The following is an 18527-nucleotide window of genomic DNA, read 5'->3' as shown; positions in this document are numbered from 1 at the left end:
CTCCTTCTCCTTCTCCTTCTCCTTCTCCTCCTTCTCTCCTTCCTTCTCTTTTCTTCTACTATAAATCTTTTTTATTGTAGTCTTTTTTTGAGAGTTTCACATCATGCATCCCAATCCCACTCAATTCATCACCCCTCATACCTGCCCTATACCTTTGCAACCCCACCCAACAGAGTAAAAAAAAAAGAAAGAAAGAAAGAAAAAGAAAAAAAGTCTTTGTGGAAGCTGTAGTGTGTCACAAAGTATCCCACAGTATACCCTTTTGTCCACACATCTTTGCTTGTAAATGTTCATTGAAATCAGTCATTGGTCTGGTTCAAGGCCTCTGGCACCTCATCAGGACTCCTTTCAGATATCTCGTCTTTGCCCTATGCCATAAAGATCATATAGTTTGGGATCTGTAGTATAGGCCCCTTCATGAGCTCCAGCAGTTCATCAATGAGTTTGATGTTCTGGTTGGTCAATTCAAAGCACTGGATTTTGCCTGAGAGATATCTGAGCTGGACAGCCTGCCAGCTCTCCTATACTTTCACCACTTGCGTCACCTCTCCTGCCCTGCCCCAGTGGGCCCATCCAAGGCCACCACCAGCAAAGGGGCAGAGCCAGCTCTCCCACTCTCATGGTCTCCAGGCTGGCTTGCTGACAATACCCAGATCCAGGGCCAGCTTTTACCATGCGGTTAAGGCAGGGTTCAGGTTCCACTCTCCAGAGTACTAGAGCTGTTTAGGGACAAGAACAGATCTGCTCTTACATTCCCCAGGGCCATCTCTCTCATGATGCTCAGGCAAGGGATAGGGGCAATTCTGCACAACCCTCAGACATCAGCATGTCCCTGGGCAGCAGCCCAGGCCAGAGATTTCCACCTGACTTTTGGTGGTAACAGACCCCTGCTGCTGTAGAGCCATGAGTCCAGATGTGGCCCCCAGTGACAACATAGGCCAGGACCCTATCTTGGTCCCAGGTGGCATCTCTGGCTACTCACATCAGGCTGTTCCTTACTACCATTGAGTATCCAGTTCTGCCTCTCTCCATCCTTCTGTTTCTCTTTCTCTTCCATTTCTATAGCACTTACTTGCTCCTCTAAGTGGTGCCTGGGGTCCTTGAGCTCCTGGGGTTGTCTCAAGAGTGCTCTCAGGAGTACTTTGTTCGCTTCATTCTTTATGGCTCCTGGCAGAGATCATCCCAGCCATGGTCTTTCCTGTCTGGACTGTATGGCACAAACTGGTGGGTATCTCAGGCTAGTGCCTGTCCAGGCTTCATGGTGATTGGCTGGTGGTGATCTTGGATTCACTTCCATTAGGGACGTTGGACCCAGGCAGGCTTCCTCTATATCTGACTTGCTCCTAGCAGTGGGAGCTCATCCAAACCTGTGTAGTGCCTGACTGGTGGTTGAGGTTTTCTCAGGCTAGCTCCCTCTATGGGTGAGGTGGGGGGGGGGAGGAGGATCCCCCTGGAGGCAGACAGGTGGTCATCTCAGGCTCAAATCTTTTTCCTGGAGTATTAGACTCACAGATTAGAACTCTGAGCATAGATTTGTCCTGTCTCCTTTCAACCACCTACTAATGCACACAGGACACAAGAGCCATATCTGCAATGCTCTAGGGGCAGTAAGAGAATGATTCTTTTTTTTTTTATTTTTTATTAGTTATTCTCTTTATTTACATTTCAAATTTTATCCCCTTTCCTCATTTTCCCTCTAGGTTTTGAGACACCCTGGTAGATTGTCTCCCGATAAACTATTTTTCTACCCAAGGAGTGGTGTAAGCCAGTGGTTTCGCCTGCCTACACAGGGTGCCATTCTTTGTAGTACTCAATAGACATTTATTTTTAAAGTCCAGTTTATTGAAAAGGGGCCTCATAGTCCCCGTATCCCAAGCTTTCCTTCCACAAACTGATGTCCCTCTTGGTAAGCTAGACTGTGAAGTATATCATGGCAATGCCCATACAGCTCTCTGGTCCTGTAAGACTGGCCAGTGAAATTCAGAGCAGCAATGTGGGTTTTGTTAATAGTGCTCTGGAAGCCATCAATTACCATGTTGAAGAAAAAGGCTCTACTTTTGCATTGTTTCTCCAAATTGTCCGACTCAGTCTTCCTACTCTGCGGGGAGTTTTTTCTCATCAGTCAGAAAACTCCATATCAACACACCAGTATCCTGCTTAGAAGTCATGGAAGTAGTTGGTGCCTGTGGTTCAGATACATTTACACCCCGAGAATAATTGTTTCTGGGGGTGATCAGATTTATCTTCTCATATGTTGGAAGGTTTTTAAATAGTTTTTTTTTTTTTTTTATATTTACATGTCTTTTACATTGGCAGAGATGGAATTCATGCATTGCTGTTAGTCATTTGTAATTCAGACTAATAAAAATTAGAAAATCAAAAGAAGTTAGTAAATATATAAATAAATAAAAACAGAAGTGAAAATTTAAAACTCACTGTTGCCTTCAAGAACCTTTTTTACATTTGTAAGAGAAACCTATTTAAAATTAATCTGAAAGACAGTTACTTGTGCAACAAAAATGTTTTATTTTATTTTTGAAAAGTATATCAAGATGGAGGGTTTTCTCCCCTTGCTCCAAAATTAAGAAATTTAGAGAGGCAAAGAGAAAGAAATAAAAGCATGCTTAAGAATAAAACCATGAGCGTCTGGCTCCCGCTCTCACAGCCATTGCAGTACATTGAGCTCCATAGAGACAGCGCTGAGGCAAGCCAAAACAAGACGGGCACTGGGCGACTCTGTGCCTCGCTGAGGAAAATCAACTAAACATGGGCAAAGGAGATTCTAGGAAGCTGAGAGGCAAAATGTCCTCATATGCATTCTTTGTGCAAACCTGCNGGGAGGAGCACAAGAAGAAGCACCCGGATGCTTCTGTCAACTTCTCAGAGTTCTCCAACAAGTGCTCAGAGAGATGGAAGACCATGTTTGCTAAAGAAAAGGGGAAATTTGAAGATATGGCAAAGGCTGACAAGGCGCGTTATGAAAGAGAAATGAAAACCTACACCCCCCCAAAAGGGGAAACCAAAAAGAAGTTCAAGGACCCCAATGCACCCAAGAGGCCTCCTTCATCCTTCCTCTTTTCTGTTCTGAGTACCGCTCCAAAATCAAAGGCAAGAATCCTGGCTTATCCATTGGTTATGTTGCAAAGAAACTAGGAGAGATGTGGAATGACACTGTAGCGGATGACAAGCGAATGAGAAGAAGGCTGCCAAGCTGAAGGTAAAGTACGAGAAGGATATTGCTGCCTACAGAGCTAAAGGAAAACCTGATGCAGAGAAAAAGGGGGTGGTCAAGGCTGAAAAGAGCAAGAAAAAGAAGGAAGAGGAAGATGAGGAGGAGGATGAGGAAGAGGAGGAAGAAGAGAAAGATGAAGATGAAGTTGGTTCTAGCACAGATTTTTTTCTTGTCTATAAAGCATTTAATCCGCCTCTGCACAACTCACTCCTTTTAAAGAAAAAATTGAAATGTAAGGCTGTGTAAGATTTGTTTTTAAACTGTACAGTGTCTTTTTTTGTATAATTAACACACTACCAAACGTGGCTTTAGATAGCTCTGTCCTGGTGGTATTTTCAATAGCCATTAACCTTGTGTGGTACAGTCTGGGGGTTATAAATTGGCATGGAAATTTAAAGCAGGTTCTTGTTGGTGTACAGCACAAATTAGTTATATATGGGAACAGTAGTTTGTTTTTTGTTTTTTTTTGTTTGTTTTTTCTTTTGGTTTTATTTTGGGGTTTTATTTTTTCATCTTCTGTTGTCTCTGATGCAGCTTATACGAAGATAATTATTGTTCTGTTGACTGAATACCACTCTATAATTGCAAAAAAAAATTTGCAGCTGTTTTGTTGACATTCTGAATGCTTCTAAGTAAATACATTTTTTTATTTAAAAAAAAGAATAAAACTATGGAAGGTGATACCAATGTAACACTATAAAACATAAAACCATGAAGCATAATACTGCAAATGTACATTCCAGCAGAATATAGAATATGTACGGAGATGATACTTTCAGAGATCATGTCTACAATTCATGCCATTTTTACATGCCACATGGCATATTCTTTCAAAATCATAAATTAATAGGACTAAATAAACTTAACAGAAAGTAGAACACTATTAAATGTTCAAATAACATCCAGCGGTTTTCTCAAGTCATTTAGAAAGATAAACCTAAGGGTTGGGGTCTTAGTGCAATGACAGATTAGGCCCAATAAGGGAGAGCTCCTACCTTCTGGTGCAGTTACCAAGTCTGAAAAGTAAAAGGATAGTGCATAATGTTACAGAAAATCATCTAACAGAAAAATTTCATTTTGATAAAGTCTCTTCCGTAAAACGTCACATAGAAAAAGCATGACTGGTACAATAAGAAAACTTAGAGGTTTCCAGGACCCAACAGAGAGGATATTAGCTGAAATACCCAACAAAGGCAGGATAGAGCCTGTGGAGACTATATCCAGTCACCCGCCTCAAAAATAATAATCCAGAATTCTTCCTGTCAAAAGGAAATGCAGGATCAAAGGGTAGAGTAGAGTCTGAAGGAAAGCCCATCCAGAGACTGCCTCACCTAGGGATTCATACCATCTGCAGACACCAAACCCAGGTGCCAAGAAGATGCTGATGCCAAGAAGAGCTTGCTGACAGGAGCCTGGTATAGCTGTCTGGTGAGAGGCTCTGCCAGAGTCTGACCAATACAGATGTGGATGAACACAACCAACTATTGGACTGAGTATAGGGACACTAACAGAGGAGTTAGGGCAAGAACTGAAGGAACTGAAGGGGTTTGCAACCCCATAGGAAGAACAACAATATTAACCAATCTGAACCCCCAGAACTCTAAGGGACTAAACCACCAACTACAGAATACACATGGTGGGAACCCATGTCTCCAGGTGGATATGTAGCAGAGGAGTACTTTATCAGACATCAAAGGGAGGGGAGAGCCCCTTGGTCCTGCAGTGGTTTGATGACCCAGTGTAGGGGAATGCCAGGGTGGTGAGGCTGGAGTGAGTGGGTGGGTGGGTGAGCACCCTCATAGAGGCAGGGAGAGGGAGGAGGGGATGGGGGTTTGTGGAGGGGAAACTGGGAAGGAGGATAACATTTGAAATGTAAATAAAGAAAGTAACCAATAAAAAATGGGAAAAAAAGAAAACCAATGTACTCTCATATAATATAGGAATAAAACAAAAGAAGTCTAGATTCAGCTGTGAACACTGACAATATTCCTTTTGGGCATCAGTATCCTGACAAGTGTAGAAATTAACATTGATTCCACTGTAGCTGACTCTGGAACTCATTATTTGTGAAAAAGAGTGGTGAGAATAACACCATCAAGAAAATATGAAGAGAAGTAAAGAGAGAAAAAAAATCCTATATAAACTATGAAAATATTCAAGGTTTCTCTGAGATCATTAGATCATAGTATTGACTAGAGGGGAAAATGTCAATAGTATCCAGGCAACTTGAAAGATGTGAGGGGGTTGCTTCAAAGGTTATTTTCTGGGAAATCAAATAGATGAAAAAAAGAAGGTATGTTGGAGTGGTGTGGTGATGTGGAAGGACTGTGAAAAAGAAGTCTCACAGAGGAACAAAAGAAAATGTCAAAACAGCACTAGCCATCTTCCTCCACCACAGATACCTCACATTAAACAACTGCATCTTCTTACATGAGATGGATGTGTGTACTCTGAGCATAGAGTTGATTCCTTGAAGCAGATCCAAATTATCACTATCTAGCAATAGAAAAAGAATAAATTTACCACATTTTCTGTACCCATTCCTCTCTTGAAGGACATCTGGGTTCTTTCCAGCTTCTGGCTATTATAAATAAGGCTGCTATGAACATAGTGGAGCCTGTGTCCTTGTTATATGTTGTCCTTCAAAAGAGGAATGGATACAGAAAATGTGGGAAATTTACAAAAGAACACATGTAGTTTGTGCTCACTGATAAGTGGATATTATCCCAAGAGCTTGGAATATCAAGATACAATTCACAGACCACATGAAGCTCAAGAAGAAGGAAGACCAAAGTGTGGGTGTTTTGGTCCTTTTAAGAAGGGGTAACAAAATACTCATGGGAGCAAATGTGGAAACAATATGTGGAGCAGAGACTGAAGGAAAGGCTACCCAGAGACTGCCCCACCTGGGAATCCATCCCAGATATAGACACCAAATGCAGACACTGTTGTGGATGCCAAGAAGTGCTTGCTCACAGGAGCCTGATATAGCTATCTCCTGAGAGGCTCTCCCAGAGCCTGACATATACAGAGGTGGATGCTCACAGCCAACCATTGAACTGATCATGGGGTCCCCAATGGAGGAGTTAGAGAAAGGACTGAAGGAGCTGAAGGGGGTTTGCAACCCCATAGGAAGAACAACATTGTCAACCAGCTGGAGCTCCCAGGGTCTAAACCACCAACCAAGGAGTACACATGGAGGGACCCATGGCTCCAGCTGCATACATAGCAGAACTGTATAGGTAGCAGAGGATGGCCTTGTCTGGCCTCAATGAGAGAAGAGGCCTTTGGTCCTGTGAAGGCTAGATGTCCCAATGCAGGGGAATGCGAGTGAGGGTGGGGAAGCAGGAGCGGTGGGTGAGTGGAGGCAGACCCTCATAGAAGCAGGAGGAGGGGGCACAGGACAGAGGATTTCTGGGGGGGATCAGGAAGGGGATAACACTTGAAATGTAAATAAGTAAAATATCTAAGAAAAAAGAAAGAGAATAAAGAGGAGGAACAGGAAGAGGAAAGGGGAGATTGGGGTATGGGGGCATGGGGAGGGGAGGCAAGTCCAGCAATAGAAAAAGATAAAATAAAACAAAAGGAAGGGCAGAAAGAAGGAAGGGGAGATGGGGGTGTGGTGGTGGGGGGATGGTAAGCTAGGCCAGCAGTCTCAAGTAACCTGGACCACCGAGATCTCTCAAACACTGGGTCACTAACCAAGCAGCATACACTGGCTGATAGGAGCCTCCCAAAACATATACAGTAGAGGACTTTCAGGTCTGTGTTCATTCAGAGATGATGTACCTAACCTTCAAGAGACTGGAGGCTCTAGGGAATTTATAGTTCTGGAGGGACAAGGGGTGGAGGTTGGGGACATCCTCTTGGAGACAGGGGGCAGGGGGAAGTATGAGACTTGGAATAGCTGGAGGGGGGACTAGGAGGGGAATAAAATCTATAGTGGAGAGAGAGAGAGAGAGAGAGAGAGAGAGAGAGAGAGAGAGAGAGAGGAAGAGAAAAGAAGAGAAGAGAAGAGAAGAGAAGAGAAGAGAAGAGAAGAGAAGAGAAGAGAAGAGAAGAGAAGAGAAGAGAAAAAAATAAAAAAACTTTATGGTTATTCAGCCTTCCCTAATATAAGTTATCTTTCTTAAAGATTTTATCATTACTAAACACCAATAAATTTCTTAATATTTAGTTAAAAATTAAATAAAAGGAGGGAGAGGGGAGATTGTGGAGGGGGGTAGTGAAAGAAAGTGGGGGGAAAAAAGAAAAGAAGACAAGACGTATTCGGAGGAGGTTGCTCCAAGAACACAGGGAAGAAACCTCACATTTTATTAATTAAAGTTTCCTTACTTTTTGGTGTGGGGCTCAAAACCATTTACCATAGACTACTGACATGGAACTTGGGCTAAAAGAGACAAAAAACGAGTCACACTTTCCTTCTTCATCTGTTTACCTAAATAAATAAATAAATAAATAAATAAAGTCTAACTGAGCCATTCAATTTAACAAAACTAGGCAATCATGATTTAAAGAAAGACAATTTAATATCACAATATCATTTCATATAAGCTTTATTATTACTTTAAAATGTTCATATAAAATTACAATGATTTTAACTTTTCCCCCTTTAACTAAAAATTTATCAAGGTGCAATTTTACAAGTAATGTGACTTTTCCCTCGAGTTGCAATGTCCCTTTTGATTAAATAGTAAAACAGCTCCCCTATATTTTAAAATGGTTGCTTTGTCCGTGATTAGAACACAGTTTTAGTGTGGTCAGTGTCCACCCTTTAGGTCCTGTGATCTCTATGAACTTAATGGTGACTTAAAAATCATAGTTCATTTGCTAAATATGATGTATGATCTGTGGAGTCCATGATATATAATATTAAGTTTGAAAGATGCTTTTGGGGGGGGGTATTTTTTTTGATTGACCTAAAGGGCAATTTAAAAATTCATGTGATATACTGCAAAAAAATTGACTCATAAAATTGACATTCAAAATTCATTACATAGAGCCTCTCAGTATATATTAAATTTCAGTTGCAATTTAGCAGTAGAAAATTTCATCACATATTGAGGACCTACAATATGTGACTGGAATCTTAAGTCAATATTCTGAAAATTGCTTTTTACACTGCTGGCATGGCGATGTCCCATACAGAGTGGTTCCTGTGTTGATTTTCCAGGGTAAATGTTTTGGTTTACAGAGTAAAAATGAGAAAGAGGATGAGAGTGTTGTTCAAAAGAGCATGCACTTGATTTTTCAAGACCGTTGTTTGATGTTCAGAAATACCAAAAGCAGACAAACAAACAGAAATAATGATTAATAGAAATCAAAGAAGAAAGGGGAAGAGACAGGAGGAGGGAGGAGGGTAAGGTAGGGGAGGGTAGGAGGAGGGAAGGGGAGGGGAAGAGGAGAAGAGGGGAGAGGGGAGGGGAGGGGAAGGGAGGGGAGGGGAGGGAAAGGAAGGGAAATGAAAGGACTCATTTCTAAGTGACCGTTACAGTATAGCTGAGTCTATGTATACTAGGGTCTAAAAGAACATAATTCATCACATTTGCCTGATAACCTTTTGTGTAAATCATGTTAAAATAAAACATGCCAATGTCTAATGAAGGTTTACAACCTCCAGAGAAAGACCGAAGTTAGTACCTTAAATTACTAGTCTGCTGGCTTCCAAGCTTACATATGCCTTTTGTTCTTGATATATTCTTTTAAAGTACTTCCAACATGTAGTAAGGACAAATGCTCCACTATGTTCATAGCAACCTTATTTACAATAGCCAGATGCTAGAAAGAACCCAGATGTCTCTCAACAGAGGAATGGATGCAGAAAATGTGGTACATTTACAATGGAGTACTCAGCTATTAAAAACAATGAATTCATGAAATTCTTAGGAAAATGGATGGAACTAGAAAATATCATCCTGAGTGTGGTAACCCAATCACAAAAGAATACACATGGTATGCACTCACTGATAAGTGGATATTATCCCAAAAGCTTGGAATATCCAACATACAATTCACAAACCACATGAAGTTCAAGAAGGAAGACCAAAGAGTAGATACTTCGGTCCTTCTTAAAAGGGGGAACAAAATACACATGGAAGGAGTTATAGAGACAAAGTGTGGAACAGATATTGAAGGGAAGATCATCCAGAGACTTCCTCACTTGGGGATTCAACCCATATATAGTCACCAAACTCAGACACTATTGTGGATGCCAACAAGTGCTTCTGACAGAAACTTGATATAGCTGTCTCCTGAGAGGCTCTGCCAGTGCCTGACAAATACAGAGGTGAATGCTCTCAGCCAACCATTGGAATGAGCACAGGGTCCCCAATGGAGGAGCTAGAAAAAGGACTCAAGGAGCTGAAGGGGTTTGCAGCCCCATAGGAAGAACAACAATATTAACCAACCCCCGTTGCTTCCAGGGACTAAACCACCAACCAAAGTGTACACATGGTGAGACTCATGGCTCTAGCTGCAGAGGATGGCCTTGTTGGTCATCTATAGGAGAAGAGGCCCTTGGTCCTGTGAAGGCTCTATGCCTCAGTGTAGGGGAATGCCAGGGCCAGGAGTAGGGGGTTGGTGAGCAGGGGGAGGGGGGAGTGGGATGGGCTAGGGGGTTTTCTGAGGGGAATCCAGGAAAGGGGATAACATTTGAAATGTGAATAAAGAAAATATCTAATAAAAAAAAATCCTGCAATGAAAGCATTGGGATTCCTGTTGTCTTTCTTTTACTTCTTCTGCCATGTCTTTTAACTTAGAGAACACTGAATCCTGTTGGACCTTCAATCATATCCCAGAACTTGACATACCATTATAAAAACATTGTATGTTCTTTTTCGAAAATTATTAATAACATGCAGTTTTCTAAGAGTTCATATATCTTGGAAACTCATATAAACACTTTAATCTGCATTTATGAATAAAATGTGTGACCCATGGTGATCTGGATTGTTGGATCTCCTGGATTTGGAATTGTGGGTAGTTGTGAGTCCCCCCAAGGCAGACTCTGTAAACTAAATCTAGGTCAGCAAGAGCAATAAATGCCCTTTGTTGGGCCAATTTTCCAGTTCCTGTTTTCTAATATTCTGAGATTTACTATTAAGTCTGCTGTTCAAATTGATTTATTATTAAGTTTTCATCACCTGTCATTTATCATGGTCATAGAAAATTCTTACATCATTTATTTTCTTTAACTTGGACTTTAGCCTGAAATCTTCACAGAAGGCTGTGTGATGGTAAATTCCAGGATGTCTGGGGTCATCATCTTTGCCCATTATCCTGAAAGAGTTATTAACAATATCCCCTTCAGTCTCAAAACGTCTTGTTTATGAAAACAAATTACATGTTTGCCCTTCTTATTCTTTGTAACTTAACTGAAAAATTTTCAAATTGGCATCTAGATAGATGGCAAAAACTACTCTTCTGAATATTCATGAGTATTTATTCTCCATAGATGCACAGGCTACAGTTTGAGTAATTAACTTTGGTCATTCAAAACCTGGTAAGAGGTATAATGACAATAAATTGAACCCCTTAATTGCAATATTAAAGTAATCATGGGATATCTGGAATTGAAGTCAATCTCTGGAAACTTATTGTCCATCAAAGTAATTTAATCTTCAGAAAGACACTTTGATAATTAAGAAGATCAATTGAACCACCCCCAACAGAAGTGCATCGCATTCATACAAATGCCCATGAATGTGGACAAAGAAAGAAATCATATTGTAAAGTGTACTTATCACAGATGTTTGTTGCTGTCAGAATTACAATTAGGGCATTTTGATTTGAAACTCCCATAAAAAACATTAACAAATTCTATAACCTATTAGGACAAAGTTCTTGAAAAGTAATTGACTTAAATAATTCATTGAAGTGTAGTTTCAAAAGAATTGATCTAGATCAGAGGTTTTCTACTGGTGCTTAGTTAATCACTGTAGACAGTATGAAGTCTCACATGATTCTACTAATTGTACATCTTTTTCTCACCAGTCCGTTGCCTGATGAGAAAAGGATGAAATTATATAGTAAAGTAAAATGTACCGATCACAGATATTTGTTGCTGTCAGAATAACAATTAGGGCATTTTGATTTGAAACTCATATAAAGTAGTTGGCTAAACATTTAATTGCTTTGACCATGCCAAATCAATAAATTTTACCAAACTTGTTTCTTGTGTTAGTTCAAATAACTGTGCTAAAGGAGTTGGGAGACCTGTTAGGGATTAACCTTGAGTGGTGGTCACTAGCTCCCTTTCAGGATGTTGAGGCTCAGGCTACAAGACTTCTGCTTTAAATGTAGGCATTTCCCTTGAAATTTTCCTCTTTAGTACAAAGTGAATTCATAAAAGAAACAAGAGAACACTAGGCTCAAAGAATAGCTTCGTTAGGATTCCATAGGCCTTGCTGCATGTTAGGATTCCTTGATGTTAAAATGACTCAGATTTGTAACAGAAATCAATTGCTTTGCCCAAGTCCCATGTTAGGTTGTATGCAAAGCCTTAGAAAGAAGACAAATGCTCTTTTCACTGGGAAAGTTTCTTCATTTACTGAGGACTAAGATGTGCCCTTAAACTTGAGACAAAATTCCATGTGATATCATTTCAGTCACTTTGTATGTTGTTCTTGTGAGATTCCCGGGGTAAACAGGGAAGCACGACCTTGGTCTCACAGAAAAGCTGAGAGGATGAGAGGAAGAAAAGGAGAGAATCTTTTATGGTTATAGCAGGAGCCATTCTAGTGCTCAGGCTATGTTAACAACAGACACATGCTTAAAGAAAGCATGACAACGCACACACATACTATTAGCAGTAACTTTCTTGTGTCATGATGGAGATGAAACCTATAAGAAAAGGTCAATATTTTGTGAAGACTGACATTAAGTCTGTTGCAGCTCCTTGAGATAATCATTAGTATAACATCAATTTTTGAATAGAGAGTAGAATATTAAAAAGCAAAACATGTCATCTTTTTTGTTTATGAATAAAAGCTAACATTCAAAGCAAATCTTGTAAATATGAAAGTACCTACAAAGCAGAGACAGCGTTGTTTATTAATCCATCACTTAATACACATTTAGTATGTACTCTCTCCCTATATCCCTTGCTGCTAGGCCCCTTGCTTCTTTGGAGTAACTGAGAAAACCCTTCCAGTCATTCTTCCTGAAGATGGTTGTCTAGTGACAATCTACAAGAGGTAATTCAAGAGACCAGGTAACGTCACCCCAAGATATGTATTTTTTGGCATAAGGCTAATTTTGAACTGATTATTTTGAGAAACAACCAGACACAGAATAAAAAGAAAAAGTTCTTCTCTTCTAAGTGAAATCTACAGCTCTCCCCTCGGTGAGACTGTGCCACTTTGTTTCAGAAGATTGCTAACTCTCTGACATGCTTTTCAATGACAAGCTTAGACCTGCTTGGCAAACTTCACTCTGTTTCCTGTATTTTCTTGATTAACCACTCACTGATCTACACAGCCATGCATTTTTCTTTGCTATAATCACACATGTACACAGTGAGCACACACACATGCACATACATATGGGTTTGTGTGTATGTATGTATGTATGTATGTATGTATGTATGTATGTATATATGTATGTATGTATTCTATCAGTTCCATTCCTTTAGAAAACCTTGACTAATCCAAGGTATTGAGACATTACTGTTTGTTTTTCTCTTGTTCTGTAATTATACCTTCTAAGTGAAGAGGTCTGAAAAGAAAGGGCAAAATAACTTCTCCTCCACTACAAATCTGTATTATTAGGATAAAATATTAGCAGTTCACCCAAAACTAGGCCCTTTTTACATCTTAGAATTTTAGTACAAATGATAAGACATGTCATCAGGTGAGAGGCTGAGTGATAAAGGAAGCTTTTATTCTTGGACCAGAGTAGGAATCGTGGGAGGATAACTTTCCTATCCATTTCTCAAACCTTTGTCCTATGAACATTACACAGAGAATCTGATTCAAAGCAAATCAGAGGAGGGATGCTCTAAGAAAAGGAAGGAATGCTCACAATTTTGCATGACTCAGATGAGATTTTCTAGGAACTCATGCCTTGCCTCTTTCACTCTTTCTAGTTGTTCCTTAGGACTTGTCCACTCTCACTACACTGTAAGGATGCCACTGTGCAGACAGATTGGTTTATATGAAAACTAGAGGTCAGTTGGCTCATTATACCACATGCAAAGGGGCATCTGGCCTTCCTGTATCCTCCTTTAAAAGGTAAATAAGATAGATGGCAGTTTTCACTAGGCAAAATAGGGCACCAACTGCTTGCTGTATGAGTGGGTCAGGGTTTGATTAACTTATAGAGTGCATTTGCCTATTAGGAATACTGCACCAACAGGTAAGAGTAGAGCTGAGTTAACATTAGAAGAACTTGGATAAGATTTGGGCAAGGGAGGGTAAATATGTGAGTGATGTCATAAAGCCAAGCATCAGGATAGATGTTACAAAGAAAATATAAAGACTATTTAAATGATATTAATTTGAAAGAATTCTTGTTTTAGATAAGTTTATAGCAGCAAATACATGTGAGAGGAACTAGAACTGTTGTCTTAGATAAAACTGGGAGAAAGAACAGAAGTGGTTCAACAGGAAAGCATAGAGGTCAATTGTCCTTCAAGTGACAGCCTCCAGTCCAACTATGGCTATTAGTTATAGCTAGGTTTCCGAGGGAATGGATGGGTCCCATACAATGCAACTGACATAGTTAATAAGTGGTCCAAAGCCACTTGTTCAGTTATGTTGCTTCTGATCCTAAAAAGCAAGAGCAAGGGAAATATCACAGGAGATGCCCTAACAACACCCTTAGAAGGCCTTGGAGGAAGAAAGATTTCAGGTTGGTCTGATCTGTGAAGCCACACCTTAGGAGGTGTGGCCTAACACTGATACTGATTACCAGTGCTCCCAAACCTTACTATTGAGTCCTTCCCAATTGGTGACCAGTCTTAAGTATCTCCTTCAAATATAGTGTCATCAAACCAGGCTTACTTCCACTTCCTACCCAGAAAGCCAATCCCTGCCCTTAAAGAGTTTTGCATAGACAGTATAATTCACAAAGCATATAAACCTTAGGATATTGGTGCTTCCAAGCTATCTTTGGCTTTAAGGGTATTGATGAGACAGAAAGAAAGGTGGTCTGAAGTGTAATGGGTAAGCTATAGGTGGTCTGTGCATGTCAGACAGACATCATGACTCTTTCATAAAGAATGGATGGGAAAAATCAGTCTTATTTGTGCCCAAAATTATGGTATCATGGATGAAAGAAATTATGATGAGCACTGTTTTATTCTTTAAAACTGGAAGTGTGGGTTCTCAGAAGCAAAGCAGGCCATATCACAATATTGTGGGAAGGTTGGGGTCACCACATTATGTTCAGACATGCTGATGAATGAGTAGGATTTAATGGGAATTGATTGGCCAGTTCTAACTTTTTAATAATAAGTTATATGACAAATTATAACTTGTGTCTTTGCACATGCTTACTATCTGTACACATGCAATGTCAATCGAGCCTCGGACCTGGCCACAGTATCCATGGCAACATTCTTTCAGAGATGATGCCAGGTACCTGCTAACAGACCCGCAGGGACTAGGGTTTCTCACCTGGGGAGTGAGGAATATTAAAGGGATTATTACCTGAGTGTCAGAGAACATGGCTGCAAGATATTGTTGTAAAGCATTTCACATCTTCAGGAAGCAATTAAGGATAGACTACCTCATTCACTGGGCTCTGATTCTTTCCCTCAGAGCCCCTACTATGATGTCAGTTTCTGAGACTGAAGCCTTGACTCTTCATGCTGTTGTCTCTATGTTATTAATGGCATTAATGACTGTGGTATACCATTTTGTAAAACTGTCTCTTACATCTAAGAGACTGGAACTTTTGCTGGACCTCGCTGACTAATAATATATGTTGGCATATATTAAGACTTAGCCTGATATTCTGCTGTGCATTCAGCTCATTTATTTTATTCATCTTTAAGAGAACAATGTAACAGCTAAACTTACTTGTCTTGGATTTTAGGTGTAATCAACTTTTCCTAACTAAATTAATGCATAGCCTTAATTATATACTATGTATTATTTTATACCCCTTATGTAGCTACCAATGCATGTACATATATGCAACAATGAATGTATGTATGTATATATGCTACAGTAATCATTTTTATTGTAAATAGGTCAAAAAACAGTCTTATTCAATAATCTATCATAAATGTAGAAAAATTTATGCATAATAATTGATATGATCTGTTTGTAGTATTGAGTTCTTTGAGGTCAGTTGAGGTTAGTTGAAATAAAGGTCAGTTGAGGTTAGTTCCTTTGTGAGACTCTGTTGAATATTTCCACAGAGTACCCAGTTCCATAATCACAGAGGAAAGCCCTTATAGGAATGACTCAGAGACAGAAATAAGGACTCAGATGTCAGGTAGGCATAGGGACAGATACATAGGGAATAGAGTCAGGACACATAGATACAAGAGACAGACCATGAATAAGCCTGAAACCACAAACTATACAGAAAGGGAAGAACTAGAGAACTCAAACTTGGACTGACTCTTGGTAAAATTGTCCCAAGAGGAAGTGCTGAATATTATTTCCCTAATGTGATGCCAACACATTTCGGTGCCTATGAGGCTATCTGTAATGCATTTAACTGACACATTTCGATGCTCTGTGTGAGAAATCACTTACGAATTTAATCTACATGAATAAGTCATCTAATAAACTCCTTCATTGCCAGTAAGCCATTTCAATGACTCCTCCCCAAGCCCATGAAAACCTGAATCTATTCAATAAAAGCTGCCAGACATTCTGGGTGGAGTCACTCTCCTCTTAAATTGCCCTTATTCATAGCAATCACCCAGAGGAAGGTCATATCCCAGTCACTTGTTGGCAACTTCAGGAAATGGTGTATAGCATGAAGTTTTATAATTGTCAATGTTTTTAAAGATCCTGGAATGATCAGCATTCTTCTTTTTTCAATTAGATGAGATGAATGGGTGGTGTGTCTCATCCTAGGAAGATAGAGAAAGGAATACTATAATGGCAGATTTGGCCATTGTCTGGTGCCTGACTCGCTCTCCACCAGTCTTTCATCCTTGGTAGGAGGGACTTTCAGAATGTTATTTTTGCATTCTCTAAGGGTAGCATTTTCAACCCTCTACTGTGAAAATCTTCCCTGGTCAATGTACAATGTTACCCCAAAATACCCTTGTCTAACCTTGATTAGACCTCGGGACAGAATGACTGAGCTGGGCAGGTCCTGGGCAGTAAGTCAATACTGAGACTTTCTGAATGTTTGCTAGCACAATGGGAAAGGGTTATTACAGGAAGCATTCTACTGATCAAGAGAGGGTGGAAAGCTAACTTACTGATTAGGTGTCCTAGGGACCATACCTAAGAAGTCAGGTTCATCTTAAGCCATGCTAAAGAGTTAGGTGAAATAAACATTCCATTGATGAGGTGCTTTACTTTTCCTTTCCAGAACTCCTGTTCTCCCAGTGTTTTCCTTAGGAATCATTCTGAGTTTGGGTTGAGTCTACCCAGTTTTTCCTTTATGTTTATTACATTTTTTCCCTTAGAGGCTTGTCAGAATCTAAGTATACTTTTTTCCCCAGTGCTTTGGGCTTCCTTATCCTTTCTCTAATCTCCACTCTCTGACAAGTGGCTGTCTGCAACCATGTGTCTTACCCCTACACTGGTAACTCAAGTGGCATGACTTTTACCCCAGTGCCCTGTCTCTTCCTGGCACCTGCTGAGTCAGGGTCTCTATTCCTGGACAAAGCATCAGGACTAAGAAGCAAGTTGGGGAGGAAAGGGTGTATTCAGCTTACACTTTCCACACTGCTGTTCATCACCAAAGGAAGTCAGGACTGGAACTCAAGCAGGTCAGGAAGCAGGAGCTGATGCAGAGGCCATGGAGGGATGTGACTTACTAGCTTGCTTCCCCTGGCTTGCTCAGCTTGCTTTCTTATAGAACCCAAGACTGCCAACCCAGAGATGGCACCACCCACAAGGGGACCTCCCCCCCTTGATCACTAATTGAGAAAATGCCTTACAGCAGAATCTCATGGAGGCATTTCCTCAACTGAAACTCCTTTCTCTGTGATAACTCCAGCTTGGGTCAAGTTGACACAAAACCAGTCAGTACACCTGCTCTGGGTGTTTTTATTTCACAAAATATATACTATCCTCAAGATTCTCTTTGATCCTTTCTCAAATTATCATTTTAATGAGTCTAGGAATCCCAATAAAGAACCCAGATATTCTCATTATCATCTGGTGATCACTAAGGGACTCATCAAATTTTGGTAGCACTATGACCAAAAATTAATTCAAAGTAAAATGCCTAATAAAATTAATGCAAAGTAAAATGCAAAATTATAGTTTCAGAGCTTTAGTCCATTGTCTTCATGGTGGGAAGCATGGCGTCGTGCAGGCAGACACAGGGCTGGAGAAGGATCTGAGAATTCTACAGCTTGATCCAGAGGCAACCATAAGGAGATTGTCCTCTGCAGACAGCCAGGAGAAGGGTCTGGATTACGCTAGCCAGACTTGAGTATAGAAATGAGACCTCAAAGCCCCACCTCCACAATGACACACTTCCTCAAAAGAGGCTACACTGCCTCCAATAAGGCCACACCTCCTAAAAGTGCCAGTTCCCATGGGTCAAGCATTTTCAAACCAACACAGCAAGAGTCAGTGTTTTTCAGTGAAGCAGTTTCTAGATACCTGTTTCTTTACTGGACAAAACAAATTTTGTTGAGAAACAAACTAATATAAAAATCTGAGAGAGTCAAAAAATACACGAACTCCATAAGAAAGAAAGAAATTGATTCTCATAGGGTATCCCAGGAGAGCCTGGAATTCAGAACCATTCTGGTTCTGCCTCTGCTTCCTAAGTTCCCAGGGCGTTCCTGCCATGCCTAGTGACTTCTCACTCATCTTTCTTAAGATCACACTCTGGTGTTACTTGGAGCCACATCTTCTCCTACCATTGCTTTATACTGGTAAGAAGTGACAATCTACCAGGCCACCAAAGTTCCTCACTGATTGGCATAGCCACAGCTTCTCCTAAATGAAGAGTCTTGGTTTTGTAGTCTTGTACTTGCAATCTTGAGAAAACTGGTTGTGTGGCTCATGTAAACATAAGTTGACTATGAGTTTTTTTTTTTTAAATTATCAAAGAGACACAGAGAATGACAATGGAGTGAACAATGGCATAGGCCATGCTGAGAATAACATCTAGCATAGCTTTGTCTTAACCTAGAAGAGTACAC

The 18527-nt window shown here is 40.3% G+C and overlaps 2 pseudogenes; one reads left to right on the top strand and one right to left on the bottom strand.

Annotated features, from left to right (window-relative positions):
• Positions 1–1469: 1469 nt before the first annotated feature.
• LOC115063957 lies at positions 1470–1609 on the bottom strand (annotated as a pseudogene).
• A 1157-nt stretch (positions 1610–2766) lies between these two features.
• LOC110320810 lies at positions 2767–11250 on the top strand (annotated as a pseudogene).
• The last annotated feature ends 7277 nt before the right edge of the window (positions 11251–18527 follow it).

Source organism: Mus pahari, chromosome 4, assembly GCF_900095145.1.
Source record: "Mus pahari chromosome 4, PAHARI_EIJ_v1.1, whole genome shotgun sequence".
NCBI classification, from domain to species: Eukaryota; Metazoa; Chordata; class Mammalia; order Rodentia; family Muridae; genus Mus; species Mus pahari.
This window is presented reverse-complemented; position numbering and strand designations above follow the sequence as displayed.